Consider the following 6,000-nt stretch of genomic DNA (forward strand, 5'->3'; position numbering starts at 1 on the left):
GAGAGCATTTCTAGGACAATGGGGAACTTTTTACTATCCTGCCCCTCCCTGTACCTGGCCAAGCCCCGTCCCCCTGTTCAACTTCTACAACTACTGTTCCTCCTTCCACCTCCTCCAACCTTTTTCCTCCTCTACCCACCTACTTCCACTTCCTCCCTCCTCCTTACATCTCCCTCCCACCCATCCTCTCCATATGTAGTCTGTGAGGGTGATCAGTGATGAAGCCACAGGAAGAGACAGAACAGTGAGTGCAGGATGGCGTTGTCTGAGCTCAGCTTACATAACCGTGTCTTTGCTGCAAAAGTCATGTCCAAGACTCAGGAGATCTTCAGGGGGAAGTCAGAAGAAACTCCCTCTGTACAGCACAATACCACCTCTGTCCCTCTGTACTGGGCAAAGGATGGGTGGCCAGAGAGAGAGGGAGGAGGGAGAGAAAGAACGAGGGAGGGTAAAAAAGAGAGGGGATGGACTAAAGCTGTGCCAACAAAAATGTCCAAAGTAATCTAAAATGCTGTGAAACCTCTGAAGTGAGACAGGTGCCTTTGATTTAAATCTGAGTCACAGAGTTTTCATCCAATCTAGTCAATGTTCCACATACTCCGGGGAAGACAAGATAACTGTTTCCATAGCATCTGTCAGTTATGTTCTTAAGATATTTCCTTTGTTAACCTTCTCCAGGCCTTATCCATGCTATCCAGCTAACCTGTAGTGGAATGTTGCCTGGTTTATTTCAAGATAGCCATATACCTGTCAGACAATGTCCGGAGCTATTCGTGACCATGACCTCTGACACCCCACCTCTGACCTCAGATTCCTTTGAGGTCAGAAACACCTGTCTACAAGTATGTGCTTATACTGCGTGTCTGTGTGCCTGGTGCCAGTGTGTGTATGTCTGTCAGATGGATACTGATGTACTGTATAGTCAATCCTATGGTGATCTACACTGAACAAAAATATAAATGCAACATGAACAATTCATTTGTTATATGAAACAACAGTTCATATAAGGAAATCAACTGAAATAAATAAATGAGGCTCTAATCTATGGATTTCACATGTATGGGAATACAGATATGCAACTGTTGGTCACAAAAAAAAGGTAGGGACGTGGGTCAGAAAACCAGTCAGTATCTGGTGTGACCACCATTTACCTGATGCAGTGTGACACATATCCTTCGCATAGAGTTGACCAGGTTGTTGATTGTGGCCTGTGGAATGATGTCCTACTCTTCATTGTGCGAAGTTGCTGGATGTTGGCGGGAACTGAAACAAACTGCATCCCAAACATGCTCAATGGGTCACATGTCTGAGTATGCAGGCCATGGAAAAACTAGGACATGTTCAGCTTCCAGGAATTGTGTACAGATCCTTGCTATATTGGGTTGTGCATTATCATGCTAAAACACGAGGTGATGGCGTCGGATGAACGGCACGACAATGGGCCTCAGAATCTTGTCATGGTATCTCTGTGCATTCAAATTGCCATCGATAAAATACAATTGTGTTCATTGTCTGAAGCTTATGCCTGCCCATACCATAACCACACGCCACCATGGGAAACTCTGTTCACAACATTGACATCAGCAAACCGCTCGCCCACACGACACCATACACACTGTCTGCCATCTGCACGGTACAGTTTAAACCAGAATTCATCTGTGAAGAGCACACTTCTTCAGTGTGCCGGTGGCCATCGAAGGTGAGTATTTGCCCACTGAAGTCCGTTATGATTCCGAACTGCAGTTAGGTCAAGACCCTGGTGAGGATGACAAGCACGCAGATGAGCTTCCGTGAGATGATTTCTGACAGTTTGTGTAGAAATTCTTTGGTTGTGCAAACCCACAATTTCATCAGCGGTCTGGGTGGCTGGTCTCAGACGATCCCGCAGGTGAAGAAGCCGGATGTGGAGGTCTTTGTCTGGCGTGGTTACACGTGGTCTGTGGTTGTGAGGCCGGTTGGACATACTGCCACATTCTCTAAAACGACATTGGAGACGGCTTATGGTAGAGAAATTAAAATTAAATTATCTGGCAACAGCTCTGGTAGACATTCCTTCAGTCAGCATGCCAATTGCATGCTCCCTCAAAACTTGAGACGTCTGTGACATTGTGTTGTGTGACAAAACGGCACATTTAAGAGTTGCATTTTATTGTCCCCAGCACAAGGTGCACCTGTGTAATGACCATGCTGTTTAATCAGCTTCTTGATATGCCACACCTGTCCGGTGGATGGATTATCTTGGCAAAGGAGAAATGCTCACTAACAGGGATGTAAACATATTAGTGCACAAAAGAGAAATACATTTAGAGAGAAATAAGCTTTCTATGCATATGGAAAATTTCTGTGATCTTTTATTTCAGCTCATGAAACATGGGACCAACACTTTACATGTTGCGTTTATATTGTTGTTCAGTATAGTAGTTGCATCTCTACTGAAATAAGTGATAATTCAGAGAGCAGAACCATGTAGGCGAGACACGTTGTTCTGCTTTAGTAATCACTGATTGGTTGTTCCTTTCCTCCATTTTATAGCCTTTTGCCACATCATCAGGCACACCTGCCAACCAGAGCCATGCTGCTGGAAAACTTCAAAACTCACACGTGCGCACACACATGCACGCAAGGTAGCCTGTCTAAATGACTATCGCCCCCTTAGAAACGCTTTGAAAGGCTGGTCATGACTCACATCAACACCATCATCCCAGACACCCAGGACCCACTCCAATTCATGTACTGCCCCACAGATCCACCGATGACGCAGTCACTATTGCTCTCCACATTACCCTCTCCCACCTGGACAAGACGAACACCTATATGCTATTGCTCAACGTTAACACCATAGTGCCCTCCAAGGTCATCACTAAGCTCAGGACCCTGGGACTAAATCACCTCCCTCTGCAACTGGATCCCGAACCTCCAGCCCGGGCGCCCCCAGGTGGTGAGTGTCAGTAACAACACGTCTGCCCCTCAACACGGGGGCCCCTCAGGGGTCCACTCCTGTACTTCCTGTTCACCCATGACTGTGTGGCTGCTCACGACTCCAACACCATCCTTAAGTTTGCTGACGACACAATGGTGGTTGGCCTAATCACGGACGACAACGAGACAGCTAACAATTGGCAAAGACTCCAGCCACCCAAGTCATAGACTGCTCTCTATGCTTCCGCAAGGCAAGCAGTACTGATGCAACAAGTCTGGAACCAACAGGACCCTGAGCAGCTTCTAACCCCCAAGCCATAAAAGGCGCAGCATGGTCAATCCGATATCTGCATTGGACGTGCAGCATTTACGGTGATACGGCCTCTGCAGATGTCAGGGCATTCACACTTCTTGTGATTTGCTGAGCAGCACAGAGCTGTTGTGAAGGAAGTTGTCAAGGAAGTCAGTTTGTGTTTATACAGGACCTCCTGCCCTCACCTACCATCAACCAATTATATCAATGCAGAGCTATAGGGAGCCCTCTGCATTGTTACAGAATTTGAGAGGCACACGGTGATGTGGTACAGAGCTCAATTTGGCCTCTGCATGCCTCCATAGGCTCCACAATTGTGTCACACCATCCATACGGCACCTCCGACCACATTTCGAATCAAAGCATAAATTAGCTCTAAGACTGCTAAATACACTGAACAAAAATATAAACACAACATGTTGGTCCCATGTCTCATGAGCTGAAATAAAATATCCCAGAAATGTTCGATAACCCACAAAAAGCATATTTCTCTCAAATGTTTTGCACAAATGTGTTTTCATCCTTGTTAGTGAGCATTTCTCCTAGGCGAAGATAATTAATTCACCTGACAGGTGTGGCATATAAAGAAGCTGATTAAATAGCATGACCATTACACAGGTGCACCTTGTGCAGAGGACAATAAAAGGCCACTCTAAAATGTGCAGTTTTGTCACACAACACAATGCCATGTGTGCAAATGCAATTGGCATGCTGACTGAAACAATGTCCACCACAGCTGTTGCCAGATAATTGAATGTTAATTTCTCTACAATAAGTCGCCTCCAACGTTGTTTTAGAGAATTTGGCAGTATGCCCAAATAGCCTCACAACCACAGACCACGTGTAACCACGCCAGACCAGACTTCCACATCCGGCTTATTTATCTGCGGGATTGTCTGAGAAGGGGGAGGGGTTGCTGAGGAGTTTTTAATAAAGCCCTTTTGTGGGAAAAACTCATTCTGATTGCTTGGGCCCTGGGTCCCCAATGGGTGGGCCTATGTCCTCCCAGGCCCACCCATGGCTGAAACCCTGCCCAGTCATGTGAAATCCATAGATTAGGGCATCATTTATTTATTTATATGGATTGATTTCCTTACGTGAACTGTAACTCATAAAAATCTTTGAAATTGTTGCATGTTGCATTTATATTTTTGTTCAGTGTAGTTTGTTAAACAGTTAACCAAATAGCTACCCGGACTATCTGCATTGACCCTTTTCACATTAAGTATTTTGACTCATCAAATATACTACTGCTACTGTTTATTATCTATCCTGTTGCCTAGTTACTTTAGCCCTACCTTATATATCTATATCTACCTAAATTACCTCGTACCCCTGCACATCGATTCGGCACAGCTGCAGCGATCGGTAAGCTGCTCTGACAGCCGATGCTTGAAGTTAGTGAGGGAGATATAAGACTCCAACTTCAGTGATTTTTGCAATTCGTTCCAGTCACTGGCAGCAGAGAACTGGAAGGATAGGCAGCCAAAGCAGGTGTTGGCTTTGGGGATGACCAGTGAAATATACCTGCTGGAGGGCGTGCTACGGGTGGGTGTTGCTATGGTGACCAGTGAGCTGAGATAAGGCGGAGCTTTACCTAGCAAAGACTTATAGATGACCTAGAGCCAGTGGGTTTCGCGACGAATATGTAGCGAGGACCAGCCAACGAGAGCATACACGTCGCAGTGGTGGGTAGTATATAGGGCTTTGGTGACAAAATGGATGGCACTGTGATAGACTACATCCAATTTGCTGAGTAGAGTGTTGGAGGCTATTTTGTAAATGACATCGCTGAAGTCAAGGATCGGCAGGGTAGTCAGTTTTACGAGGGTATGTTTGGCAGCATGAGTGAAGGAGGCTTTGTTGCGAAATAGGAAGCCGTTTCTAGATTTCATTTTGGATTGGAGATGCTTAATACAAGTCTGGAAGGAGAGTTTACAGTCTAACCAGACACCTAGGTATTTATAGTTGTCCACATATTCTAAGTCAGAACTGTCCAGTGTAGTGATGCTGGACGGGCGGGCAGGCCGTGTGCGGGTAGCGATCGGTTGAAGAGCATGCACTTAGTTTTACTAGCGTTTAAGAGCAGGTGGAGGCCACGGAAGGAGTGTTGTATGTCATTGAAGCTCGTTTGGAGGTTTGTTAACACAGTGTCCAAAGAAGAGCAAGATGTATGCGCAATGGTGTCGTCTGCGTAGAGGTGGATCAAAGAATCATCCGCAGCAAGAGATATATACAGAGAAAAGAGTCGGCCCGAGAATTGAACCCTGTGTCACCCCCATAGAGACTGCCAGAGGTCCGGACAACAGGCTCTCCGATTTGACACACTGAACTCTATCTGAGAAGTAGTTAGTGAACCAGGTGAGGCAGTCATCAGAGAAACCAAGGCTGTTGAGTCTGCCGATAAGAATACGGTGATTGAGAGTCGAATGGCTGCACAGTACTTTTTTTTAAATCGATGGCGGTTATGATATCATTTAGGACCTTGAGCGTGGCTGAGGTGCACCCATGACCAGCTCGGAAACCGGATTGCATAGCGTAGAAGGTACGGTGGGATTCGAGATGGTCGAGACGGCAGTCCGGACCATGAACAATGGTCATCTTAACAAGGCCATAAACAGTAGTATCCTGTCTCTTTCTCTCTCTGTTGCAGGTAACTGGGTCAGTCATTTCCTGTGTATTATTCTTCAGTCCTAAGCGTGACTAATGCACCTAAAAACCAGAAACACACCTCCTCACTCACAGACACCAGTGATCCATATCTGGTG

This window comes from Salvelinus alpinus, chromosome 20 (genome assembly GCF_045679555.1).
Source record: "Salvelinus alpinus chromosome 20, SLU_Salpinus.1, whole genome shotgun sequence".
Classification (NCBI taxonomy): domain Eukaryota; kingdom Metazoa; phylum Chordata; class Actinopteri; order Salmoniformes; family Salmonidae; genus Salvelinus; species Salvelinus alpinus.